A 13,136-nucleotide genomic window follows, 5' to 3' on the forward strand; every position below is an offset into this window, starting at 1 on the left:
TATTCGCACTTTGTATCTGCAGTTTTCATTTACTTCTGTTATTTTCATGTATTCTTTTTCTCAGTTTTTTCGTAGCCCGTCCTCTCCTGAAGTATTATTCTAGAGGTGTAATTATAGGGTTGTATTGTTTATTGCACTTATAAAAAGGAAAAGGAAAATACTAAGACTTTTCTATCATTATTCCTATTACATTATTACTGATAGAAAAGTACGACTATCCCATCTCTGTCTCACCTCCGATGTCTCCTCGGTGCCTTTGCTTTTTTGCAGTTTTTGTTCTAGTTTTTAAATTGCAGCGTTATATTTCAGTTCTCCAGTGGAAGCAGTGCCGGATTATCAGACCTTCCAGGTAATCAGATTTTGCTTCCCAGGACTGTTACTGTATTACTATACTGTTTCTTGCGTTTTCTACATGATTTATGTTCTCGGCTTTTCTGTTTATTATGTTTACTTTAGTTTCCACAGTGAGAGTGGGATGTTCTGTGTCGTTGTTTGTGTACATTGATACATTTTGTTACATTTGGATCTTGTTACTCAGTAGGTGATCTGTTGTGATCTGATAGGACAGATTATCTGTGCTGAGACTATCTACTTATGTAATTTACCAGGGGATCATTAATGGCTGGTAAGTCACCCCACATCATCCTGACGCTGGCCACAGGCAGAACGCTCCCCCTGGATCCTCTCAGAGACCATACATGTGGGATTGTGTGGATCTGCAGACAATCTCATGTGATCTGATTGGACAGATATGTCTATACTTTGGATCGCTGTGATAAACAGATCACAAACATTTGTAGAGATTTTGTAGCACATTATCCAGTAATATGTACTTTGTGAAGCACTTATGTCCCGGCTCCTCACCATGTCCCACCTTTTCTCTCCACGTCCCGGCTTTTCTCTCCATGTCCCGGCTTTTTCCTCCACGTCCCGGCTTTTCTCTCCACGTCCCGGCTTTTCTCTCCACGTCCCGGCTTTTCTCCACTTCCCGGCTTTTCTCTCCACGTCCCGGCTTTTCTCTCCACATCCCGGCTTTTCTCTCCACGTCCCGGCTTTTTTCTCCACTTCCCGGCTTTTCTCTCCACGTCCCGGCTTTTTCCTCCACGTCCCGGCTTTTCTCTCCACGTCCCGGCTTTTTTCTCCACTTCCCTGCTTTTCTCTCCACGTCCCGGCTTTTTCCTCCACGTCCCGGCTTTTCTCTCCATGTCCCGGCTTTTTCCTCCACGTCCCGGCTTTTTCCTCCTCGTCCCAGCTTTTCTCCACGCCCCGGCATTTCTCTCCATGTCCCGGCTTTTTCCTCCACGTCTCGGCTTTTCTCCACTTCCCGGCTTTTCTCTCCATGTCCCGGCTTTTTCCTCCACGTCTCGGCTTTTCTCCACTTCCCGGCTTTTCTCTCCATGTCCCGGCTTTTTCCTCCACGTCTCGGCTTTTCTCCACTTCCCGGCTTTTCTCTCCACGTCCCGGCTTTTTCCTCCACGTCCCGGCTTTTCTCTCCACTTCCCTGCTTTTCTCTCCACGTCCCGGCTTTTTCCTCCACGTCCCGGCTTTTCTCTCCATGTCCCGGCTTTTTCCTCCACGTCCCGGCTTTTTCCTCCTCGTCCCAGCTTTTCTCCACGCCCCGGCATTTCTCTCCATGTCCCGGCTTTTTCCTCCACGTCTCGGCTTTTCTCCACTTCCCGGCTTTTCTCTCCATGTCCCGGCTTTTTCCTCCACGTCTCGGCTTTTCTCCACTTCCCGGCTTTTCTCTCCATGTCCCGGCTTTTTCCTCCACGTCTCGGCTTTTCTCCACTTCCCGGCTTTTCTCTCCACGTCCCGGCTTTTTCCTCCACGTCCCGGCTTTTCTCTCCACTTCCCTGCTTTTCTCTCCACGTCCCGGCTTTTTCCTCCACGTCCCGGCTTTTTCCTCCTCGTCCCGGCTTTTCTCCACGTCCCGGCTTTTTCCTCCACGTCCCGGCTTTTTCCTCCACGTCCCGGCTTTTTCCTCCACGTCCCGGCTTTTTCCTCCACGTCCACGTATAAGTATATAAGGGGACAATACAAATATCTCGCTGAGGATCTGTTTATACCAAGGAAGGTGACGGGCACAAGGGGGCATTCTTTGCGTCTGGAGGAGAGAAGGTTTTTCCACCAACATAGAAGAGGATTCTTTACTGTTAGGGCAGTGAGAATCTGGAATTGCTTGCCTGAGGAGGTGGTGATGGCGAACTCAGTCGAGGGGTTCAAGAGAGGCCTGGATGTCTTCCTGGAGCAGAACAATATTGTATCATACAATTATTAGGTTCTGTAGAAGGACGTAGATCTGGGTATTTATTATAATGGAATATAGGCTGAACTGGATGGACAAATGTCTTTTTTCGGCCTTACTAACTATGTTACTATGTTACTATGTTACTATGTCCCGGCTTTTTCCTCCACGTCCCGGCTTTTCTCTCCACGTCCCGGCTTTTCTCCACGTCCCGGCTTTTCTCTCCACGTCCCGGCTTTTCTCCACTTCCCAGCTTTTCTCCACGCCCCGGCATTTCTCTCCATGTCCCGGCTTTTTCCTCCACGTCTCGGCTTTTCTCCACTTCCCGGCTTTTCTCTCCATGTCCCGGCTTTTTCCTCCACGTCTCGGCTTTTCTCCACTTCCCGGCTTTTCTCTCCATGTCCCGGCTTTTTCCTCCACGTCTCGGCTTTTCTCCACTTCCCGGCTTTTCTCTCCACGTCCCGGCTTTTTCCTCCACGTCCCGGCTTTTCTCTCCACGTCTCGGCTTTTCTCTCTACGTCTCGGCTTTTTCCTCCACGCCCCGGCTTTTTTCTACACGCCCCGATTTTTCTCTCCACACCCCGGCTTTTTCCTCCATGTCCCGGCTTTTCTCCACATCCCGGCTTCCTGTTGCTCTAGAAGATCTTGACAAATGTCTGTTCTGTTTTCCTCTTTGTCTTTAATTCTTTCTGTTAGTATTTGCGTCACAATCACTGCAATCCTTAAAGGGAGACTGAACCTGTCATCTACCTCCTGTCTATGTGATCTGTACTGGAATTACAGCTATTCTCCACTGTTATCAGCCATTCTAGACTTTGAGGAAAATGAATAAATCCAACTTCTCACCAGCTTCTTGTGAACACGTTCCTACTGACGAGCATGGGGTCCAGAGGGCCATGAAAACCTCATCCCTGTTTCCTTTGTGTGCGGGATAACGCGGCCATGATGTACTTCCTGGTAACTGTCGCGCAGGCAGATGTCACTGGAGAAAGGAGCATGACGCGTTTCAGAGCTGACTGCTCCTTCCTCAAATGACAAGACTATAGTCAATGGTCGGAGCAGGTGGTGCAAAACACGTTGTGTTGTAGCCCTGTAAAACATGGTCATCTTGAAGCATGAGAAGATGGTAGAATGTGCATTGTGCGTATGGTTAGATGTCCTGGTAATAATTTCTCCGACACCACCGGTGTAGCCGTGCGGCCCCATGCTCTGCCGCTTCCTGCCCATACTGATGTTTGAGGGCTTTTCTCTTGTTTTTATGCTTTTTCGGCCATCTCACCGACTTGTTGCAGTAGATGCTGGACGTCCACTTGGCCGTCTGCCATTATATCCAGGAGCCACAGTCCCCGCACTCTTCTGGTCATCTTTAACCCTTGCACTGCTGGCACTCGGTGAAGTAATTTCCGTACACGACGACGTGTTCTTCTGGGATTATTTTGGGCTGACTTCCTTGGCTTCTCCTCTCCCGTATTTCGACCTAGTTCTTCGCCTCCCTGTGGGGTGACCCTGTACAGCAGTACCTCAGTTTGTAGTCAGACATTGATGGACAGTGCTTGGGTCTATGGCGTTCACTTGTGATTTTGTAGAATCGGGGTGTCCTGGAAGTCCCTACGACCCCTTACCCCAGTATGCGGTCCTCTGCTCCCCGAGTCGCCGCCTCCCGCTGGTCTCCATCCTCATAACTTGCTGCTGGTTCTGCAGCGCGAGGATAACTCCCAGCGGCCGCAGCGATCCAGAGATACGTGCACTGAACGGACATTCCCGTGCATATACGCGGCTCATATATATACCGTATATATATATATATATATATATATATATATAATCTTTATATATATTCTTTTTTTTCTCCATTTAACTTTTATATTTTTCTTGAAATTCTTTAATTTTCCGATTTAGATCTTGAGTGACACCGAGTACATTCTGACACTTTTACATTTCCTCTATTGTAATGCAAATTTCAAGATTTCTGAAACACAAAAACCATTTCAATAGATCTCGGCACGCTTTGAATTAGCGGATTGCATTAAGGCTGGGAATGATGGCGACGTATGGCGGGCGTGCGAGTGTAGGACATGCATCCTCCATGCATTATTCATCGATGTACATAAATAATACTGTGAACGCTCGGCAGGAGGAGATTCTCTCAATCCTGTGTTAGTAAATGTGTATTGGATATACGGAGAGTGATATTTCATGTGACAGCCGGACATGAGGGCAACTCGCCACATATTCCTCTGGTTGCCCTTCTGAGTGCTTCTTGCACCCTCCACATGAACGTGTTTACTGTGAAGAACGCACCCGAGATTTACAAGACGAGGCACCTCAGAGACGGCTAAAGGAGTCACGAAGAGATCTGGGGAGAGAGGAGATGTCACAGCATTAATCGCTCCCTACGGACTCCACTCCGGCCTGTGCTGCAGCCAACAAACGTGAGGCATCCTCAGCCTCCTCACCCAGGAACAGCCAGCAAACATGAGGCATCCTCAGCCTCCTCACCTAGGAACAGCCAGCAAACATGAGGCATCCTCAGCCTCCTCACCCAGGAACAGCCAGCAAACATGAGGCATCCTCAGCCTCCTCACCCAGGAACAGCCAGCAAACGTGAGGCATCCTCAGCCTCCTCACCCAGGAACAGCCAGCAAACGTGAGGCATCCTCAGCCTCCTCACCCAGGAACAGCCAGCAAACGTGAGGCATCCTTAGCCTCCTCACCCAGGAACAGCCAGCAAACGTGAGGCATCCTCAGCCTCCTCACCTAGGAGCTGGCAGTAAACATGAGGCATCCTCAGCCTCCTCACCTAGGAGCTGGCAGTAAACATGAGGCATCCTCAGCCTCCTCACCTAGGAGCAGGCAGCAAACATGAGGCATCCTCAGCCTCCTCACCTAGGAGCAGGCAGCAAACATGAGGCATCCTCAGCCTCCTCACCTAGGAGCTGGCAGTAAACATGAGGCATCCTCAGCCTCCTCACCTAGGAGCTGGCAGTAAACATGAGGCATCCTCAGCTTCCTCACCTAGGAACAGCCAGCAAACATGAGGCATCCTCAGCCTCCTCACCTAGGAACAGGCAGCAAGCATGAGGCATCCTCAGCCTCCTCACCCAGGAGCAGCCAACAAACATGAGGCATCCTCAGCCTCATCACCCAGGAACAGCCAGCAAACATGAGGCATCCTCAGCCTCCTCACCCAGGAACAGCCAGCAAACGTGAGGCATCCTCAGCCTCCTCACCTAGGAGCAGGCAGCAAACATGAGGCATCCTCAGCCTCCTCACCTAGGAGCAGCCAGCAAACATGAGGCATCCTCAGCCTCCTCACCTAGGAGCTGGCAGTAAACATGAGGCATCCTCAGCCTCCTCACCTAGGAGCTGGCAGTAAACATGAGGCATCCTCAGCCTCCTCACCTAGGAGCAGGCAGCAAACATGAGGCATCCTCGGCCTCCTCACCTAGGAGCAGGCAGCAAACATGAGGCATCCTCGGCCTCCTCACCTAGGAGCAGGCAGCAAACATGAGGCATCTTCAGCCTCCTCACCTAGGAGCAGGCAGCAAACATGAGGCATTTTCAGCCTCCTCACCTAGGAACAGCCAGCAAGCATGAGGCATCCTCAGCCTCCTCACCTAGGAACAGCCAGCAAACATGAGGCATCCTCGGCCTCCTCACCTGGGAGCAGGCAGCAAACATGAGGCATCCTCAGCCTCCTCACCTAGGAGAAGGCAGTGAACATGAGGCATCCTCGGCCTCCTCACCTAGGAACAGCCAGCAAACATGAGGCATCCTCGGCCTCCTCACCTGGGAGCAGGCAGCAAACATGAGGCATCCTCGGCCTCCTCACCTAGGAGAAGGCAGTGAACATGAGGCATCCTCGGCCTCCTCACCTAGGAACAGCCAGCAAACATGAGGCATCCTCGGCCTCCTCACCTGGGAGCAGGCTGAAAGCATGAGGCATCCTCAGCCTCCTCACCTAGGAACAGGCAGTAAGCGTGAGGCATCCTCGGCCTCCTCACCCAGGATCAGCCAGCAAACGTGAGGCATCCTCGGCCTCCTCACCCAGGATCAGCCAGCAAACGTGAGGCATCCTCGGCCTCCTCACCTAGGAGCTGGCAGCAGCCGGTGACAGGCGCAGAGCTATCCGGTTCAGAACGACCGACGGGCGGACTGGTCAACCAGTGGAAAACAAATCTCTCCGCATACAATGCTCCGATTTGGAGCTGTAGTTGTCCCTTCAACACTGGACTGTTCATAAGTAGGACTCGGCAATCACCAAACACCTTCACAGGATTCTGGAGCAGTGGAACAGGAATCACACTTAGACTCCGTCTGGTTAGCAGCTTTAACACATCTGCAGGACCGAAGCTCCCACAAGGCACTGGAACAGACTCAGACTTTAGCGGAAGGGAGTTATTCTCACCAAGGGCAGTCTCTCCTACTGGCCCGAGGTTTTGGAGCTTTAGATCCCCTGGACAGAGGTCTTCCAGGTGTTCCTCACAACAGCAGCGACGTAGTAAGCCCTTCTTACGACTGCTCTTAGACTGATGCTTTCCCAGTCCACTCTTGACAGTCTTTTTGGGTTCTATTAGAGTAGCTGCTTTAACGGGTAGAGGAACTGGAGGATCACAGACGGTCATGGCTTGACGTGGAGGTTTCTTCACGGGTTTCGCCCGTCTGGAGCGCCTCTCGGATCTAGATGGGGAAGACTTCACAGGAGCAGCAGGACGAGGCTTGTCAAAGACTTTACGGAAGGCCACCAGGAAGGCCCCAAGACTCATGACGATAGGATCCCCTGCTTCCCAGAGGGGACAAATCCATAATAACGCATCTCCTGCTAGGTAGGACATGATGTAGGCCACCTTAATCTGGTCAGAGGGAAAACAAGCTGCATTCTGCAGGATGTAGCGCAAGCACTGTTCCAGGAAGCTTTGGCATTCCTCTGGATTCCCATAGAACCTAGGTGGGTCAGCTGGGTCGTGCTCCTCCTCATAGGCCCGAAGTTGATCGTAGAGAGCGTTAGAAATTATGATTGGGCCCGAGGTCTCCTCAATTGGAACGACACAGCGCGGAACAAATTCTTCAGCTTGCTCACACTGGTAGAAAGAAAGTTCATCATGCTCTGCGAGCGGTAGGACATAGGATACAGCGGAGGCCATGGCCTGTGCAAACTGTTACGCTCACGCCCTGACTGGTGGGTGTGAGCTCGGGGGTTTTGTGGCCCCACTGTGCCACAAACCAGACTACCCTGGAAGGGGCGTGACTATGACAGCTGCCTGGGTTTTCACTGGAGCCTCTGATGGTGAGGACAGGCTTGTGCAGCAGGCAGCTGCCAGGTGCTACTCCAGGGTGGTGTCTGGCTGTGGCTGCTGATCCCACTTGGGAGACAGGAACACCAGGATTGGTGCGGGCATTAGGCAGGACTGGCAGAAGAGCACGGCTGGAACACAGACGAGTAGGCTGACACGGCTGAGACAGGGCTGGCAGAGACACGGCAGAGAACTCAGGGCTGGCAGAGACACGGCAGGAAACAGGACTGGCTAGGACAGCAGGAACACAGGACTGGCAGGAACACAGGATTGGGAGGCACGGCAGAGAACACAGGACTGGTTGATGTGGTATATGAAGGAACAGGTAAGGGCCTGTTCACACTGGACGTGCAGGTACAGATTTGTAGTTTGGAACACAGGGCTGGCAGAGACACGGCAGAGAACACAGGGCTTGCTAGGACGGCAGGAGACAGAACTGACTTAGGACGGCAGGAGACAGGACTGGCTAGGACGGCAGGAAACACAGGACTAGCTGATGAAATATTAGAATCAGGCTGCACTCAGATGACACCCGAGTGCAGTCCAATTGTGAGTGAGATGAAGGAACAGGTAGGGATATATAGTTGAGGAACAGGTAGGGACCTGTTCACACAGGAGAGGAGTGAAAGACTGCAGATAGGAATGGAAAAGCAGCAAGCGGTAGCGTAGTGACAAAAGCTGAGCAGAGCCACAAAGAATGTGGAGAGAAGCTGCAGCAAGAGATACTGCAGAAGCTAAGCAAAGTGGAACCGCAAGGATTGCAGAGGGGAACTGCAGCAAGAGGTTTCTGCAGCAACGGGAGCGGAGCAGAGCAAGACGGAGCAGAACCGCAGAAGTGCGGAGCAGCGGCTAAGCCACCAAGATGCAGAGCAGGCAGAGCCGCAAGAGTGCGGAGTGCAAGCAGACCGAGAACACAAGGAAAGACACAGCAGGGAAGGAAGCCACACACAAGGAGACCGAGACAAGACTAAGTACAGACAAAGCAATGGAACAAGACACAAGGACCAGGATATTCTGCCTCCTGGAGGGCGGACAAAGATAAAGACAAATGCACAGAGAAAAGCCTCCAGAGAGGGAGCAACACAGAGCAGGACCTGGCAAACTCAGAAGCAAAACACTAACTCAGCAAACACATTGCACAGGCCCAGACCACAGGGTGGAGCTGCACTATATACAGGAGGCCTCTTGGTAATTGGTCAGGAACTGATTGGACAGGTGCACCTGATTCCTATAAGAACCAGAGAGTTCAGGCGCCGGCCCCCTATACACATAGCCATGAGGCATGCAGAGAGCAGAGACACAGAACATGGAGCTGGCATGAAACAGAAACCACATCATGGCCTGGAGCAGTGGGTAAGATTGTGTGAGAGATGTGAGGCCATGCCGTGATGCCAGCAGAGTTGTTACACACGCCAATAACGGCGATAAGGGGCAGGACGGCATACGGGGACCCGCACCTGTCCCTGCCATTATAAGGGGCCCTGGCTTTCCCTTATCTCAGGGGTACCTATGATGGTTAGGAGGCCTGAGCCACCAGCATATCCCTGTCTCCTGTGCAGGCCTTATTAGTGGCCCCCTGTCCCCCCCAGGGAGGAGTACTGCACCAGTGTATAAATACAACAATAAACAGGGTGTACAGACAAGGTAACTTAAAGTCTCAAACTCACCAAATGCTCACACAACCACAGAGGTAACACAGAGAAGGGAAGAGAAGGAAAAACTAGGAAGAAAAACAGGTTTAACATGCAACCAAAACAGCAAACACCAATCTCTGTAAATAAACTCCAAGCTCCAAAACACCACGCTCCTTCAACCTCCAAGCCAGGCAGCAGAACTGATCACTGACAACAGTTGAAGACAAAGCTGAGTCTATGTAGGAGCGGTGATTACCAAAACCTAATCAGCTGAGAGACCTAGCTCTCAGCAACTTCAGTAACAAGGTTTAACTCCTGCCTTGCTGGCACAAGACAGCCAGGTCAGAACTTAGGAGAAGAGCTTCTGTTCATCGTGTGTGAATGAGGCTCAGAGCGCTGCGGTTCTCTGGAACCTCTCTGTCGCGGTGGCCCCATGACATTGACAGGTCCTGGTCAGAAATAACAAATGTCAACGCATTATTTGATTTCTCAGTTTTCAGCTTTTCTGCTCTTTTACGGCATTTCCTCCAGGGACCCTAAATCCAATGTATATGTGGTCAGTGGATGAAGTCGTGGAATGACGACTGTTCGCACAGCTCCAGCGCTGCGCTGCCAGCATCCGCGACCACAGATGAATATTCATGGAGGACTCTGGAAGCCGTGATGAAGCCATCATGTTTATGCACACAGATCCGGCTGATGAATCACTGTCCTCACGGCTGTAAATAATATTAATGACGCCACACGAGATGGATAAATGCTGCAATATGACAAATCTGCCGTCACTTACAAAGATCTACAGTATTAACCTCTTTGCCTCCCGAGACTCCCGGCATCTAAGTGACTGTCAGCAGCGGTAGGGTGGAGAGAGCCTGGTAACGGGGACCTGGGATCGAGGCCCACCATGGGCCACTCTGCAAAAACGTTCCCTGCTGCAAGAGCATCACTGGCGGCGAAACCTGTCACCGACGGCATAGAAAGTGTTAATATGTGGAGACCAACTGAAGAATTTAGTAAGCAATAAATAGCAACATTACTTACAAACACCACGATCCCCAATAATAATGTCAGAGGGTTGTGTCCAAGGCCCCGACTCTACGTACAGGGGTGATGGAGGCTGCCCGGGCTCCGCACCGTTACCATTACGCCGCCCTGTGCCCCTCGGTCGTTTAGGTCTCCTTTTTAGGAAAATAATGAAATTTATGAGCTGAAATGAGCCGATCTGTTCTGAGACTCCCAGATGCAATGTTTCTCTGTTTCATCAACTTTTTGAAAATTTTCAGAAAAAAAAATTTCTTTGCAAAATATCTATAAATATCTAGGTCCTATATATATTTGTGACTTTGATATACAATGCATGTGAATATATAGATTTACATATATACTGGTAAACAGTAGAAATTATTGTGTCCCAATGGATGAAATATCACAAAGCTCCCCCTTTCCATGGTCAGTTACTCTGCCCCCTATTGGCCACTTTGGCTGCCTTTCTTCTGGGCTCTCACCTGCTTACAGCAGCCATAAATGCAGACATTTCCATGCACACTGCAGCGCGCTCTTACTCCGGATCCTGCTGCGTGGAGGATTTTCCACGGTCAGTTACTCTGCCCCCTATTGGCCACGTTGGCTGCTTTTTTTCTGGGGTCTCACCTGCTTACAGCAGCCATAAATGCAGATATTTCCGTGCACACTGCAGCGCGCGCTTACTCCGGATCATGTTGCGTGGAGGATTTTCCACGGTCAGTTACTCTGCCCCCTATTGGCCACGTTGGCTGCTTTTTTTCTGGGGTCTCACCTGCTTACAGCAGCCATGAATGTAGATATTTCCGTGCACACGGCAGCGCGCTCTTACTCCGGATCCTGCTGCGTGGAGGATTTTCCACGGTCAGTTACTCTGCCCCCTATTGGCCACATTGGCTGCTTTTCTTCTGGGGTCTCACCTGCTTACAGCAGCCATTAATGTAGATTTTTCCATGCACACTGCAGCGCGCTTACTCCGGATCCTGCTGCGTGGAGGATTTTCCATGGTCAGTTACTCTGCCCCCTATTGGCCACATTGGCTGCTTTTCTTCTGGGGTCTCACCTGCTTACAGCAGCCATTAATGTAGATTTTTCCATGCACACTGCACCGCGCTTACTCCGGATCCTGCTGCATGGAGGATTTTCCATGGTCAGTTACTCTGCCCCCTATTGGCCACGTTGGCTGCTTTTCTTCTGGGGTCTCACCTGCTTACAGCAGCCATTAATGCAGATATTTCCTTGCACAATGCAGCGCGCGCTTACTCCGGATCCTGCTGCGCAGAGGATTTTCCACGGTCAGTTACTCTGCCCCCTATTGGCCACGTTGGCTGCTTTTCTTCTGGGCTCTCACCTGCTTACAGCAGCCATTAATGCAGATATTTCCTTGCACAATGCAGCGCGCGCTTACTCCGGATCCTGCTGCGTGGAGGATTTTCCACGGTCAGTTACTCTGCCCCCTAATGGCCACGTTGGCTGCTTTTCTTCTGGGGTCTCACCTGCTTACAGCAGCCATAAATGCAGACATTTCCATGCACACTGCAGCGTGCTCTTACTCGGGATCCTGCTGCGTGGAGGATTTTCCATGGTCAGTTACTCTGCCCCCTATTGGCAACGTTGGCTGCTTTTCTTCTGGGGTCTCACCTGCTTACAGCAGCTATTATTGCAGATATTTCCTTGCACACTGCAGCATGCTCTTAATCCGGATCCTGCTGCGTGGAGGATTTTCCACGGTCAGTTACTCTGCCCCCTAAAGGCCACGTTGGCTGCTTTTCTTCTGGGGTCTCACCTGCTTACAGCAGCCATTAATGCAGATATTTCCTTGCACAATGCAGTGCGCTCTTACTCCGGATCCTGCTGCGCGGAGGATTTTCCATGGTCAGTTACTCTGCCCCCTATTGGCCACATTGGCTGCTTTTCTTCTGGGGTCTCCCCTGCTTACAGCAGCCATAAATGCAGATATTTCCTTGCACAATGCAGCGCGCTCTTACTCCGGATCCTGCTGCGCGGAGGATTTTCCACGGTCAGTTACTCTGCCCCCTATTGGCCACGTTGGCTGCTTTTCTTCTGGGGTCTCACCTGCTTACAGCAGCCATTAATGCAGATATTTCCTTGCACAATGCAGTGCGCTCTTACTCCGGATCCTGCTGCGCGGAGGATTTTCCATGGTCAGTTACTCTGCCCCCTATTGGCCACATTGGCTGCTTTTCTTCTGGGGTCTCCCCTGCTTACAGCAGCCATAAATGCAGATATTTCCTTGCACAATGCAGTGCGCTCTTACTCCGGATCCTGCTGCGCGGAGGATTTTTCACGGTCAGTTACTCTGCCCCCTATTGGCCACGTTGGCTGCTTTTCTTCTGGGGTCTCACCTGCTTACAGCAGCCATGAATGTAGATATTTCCGTGCACACGGCAGCGCGCTCTTACTCCGGATCCTGCTGCGTGGAGGATTTTCCATGGTCAGTTACTCTGCCCGCTATTGGCCACATTGGCTGCTTTTCTTCTGGGGTCTCCCCTGCTTACAGCAGCCATAAATGCAGATATTTCCTTGCACAATGCAGTGCGCTCTTACTCCGGATCCTGCTGCGTGGAGGATTTTCCACGGTCAGTTACTCTGCCCCCTATTGGCCACGTTGGCTGCTTTTCTTCTGGGGTCTCACCTGCTTACAGCAGCCATGAATGCAGATATTTCCGTGCACACGGCAGCGTGCTCTTACTCCGGATCCTGCTGCGTGGAGGATTTTCCATGGTCAGTTACTCTGCCCCCTATTGGCCACGTTGGCTGCCTTTCTTCTGGGGTCTCACCTGCTTACAGCAGCCATGAATGCAGATATTTCCGTGCACACTGCAGCGCGCTCTTACTCCGGATCCTGCTGTGCGGAGGATTTTAGGCTTCGTTATTTAATTAACATTCTTGTTAAACACAAGCGTTTTTCTTAGGGCAAGA

At 51.3% G+C, this 13,136-nt stretch overlaps 1 protein-coding gene across 4 annotated transcripts in view; it reads left to right on the plus strand.

The window, feature by feature from the left end:
* The window catches only part of DIAPH2 (diaphanous related formin 2), a 1,874,941-nt gene that overhangs the window by 1,369,292 nt on the left and 492,513 nt on the right, over positions 1-13,136 (plus strand). The gene's annotated exons all lie outside the window — the stretch shown is intronic.

This window comes from Ranitomeya imitator, chromosome 2, assembly GCF_032444005.1.
Source record: "Ranitomeya imitator isolate aRanImi1 chromosome 2, aRanImi1.pri, whole genome shotgun sequence".
Lineage (NCBI taxonomy): Eukaryota > Metazoa > Chordata > Amphibia > Anura > Dendrobatidae > Ranitomeya > Ranitomeya imitator.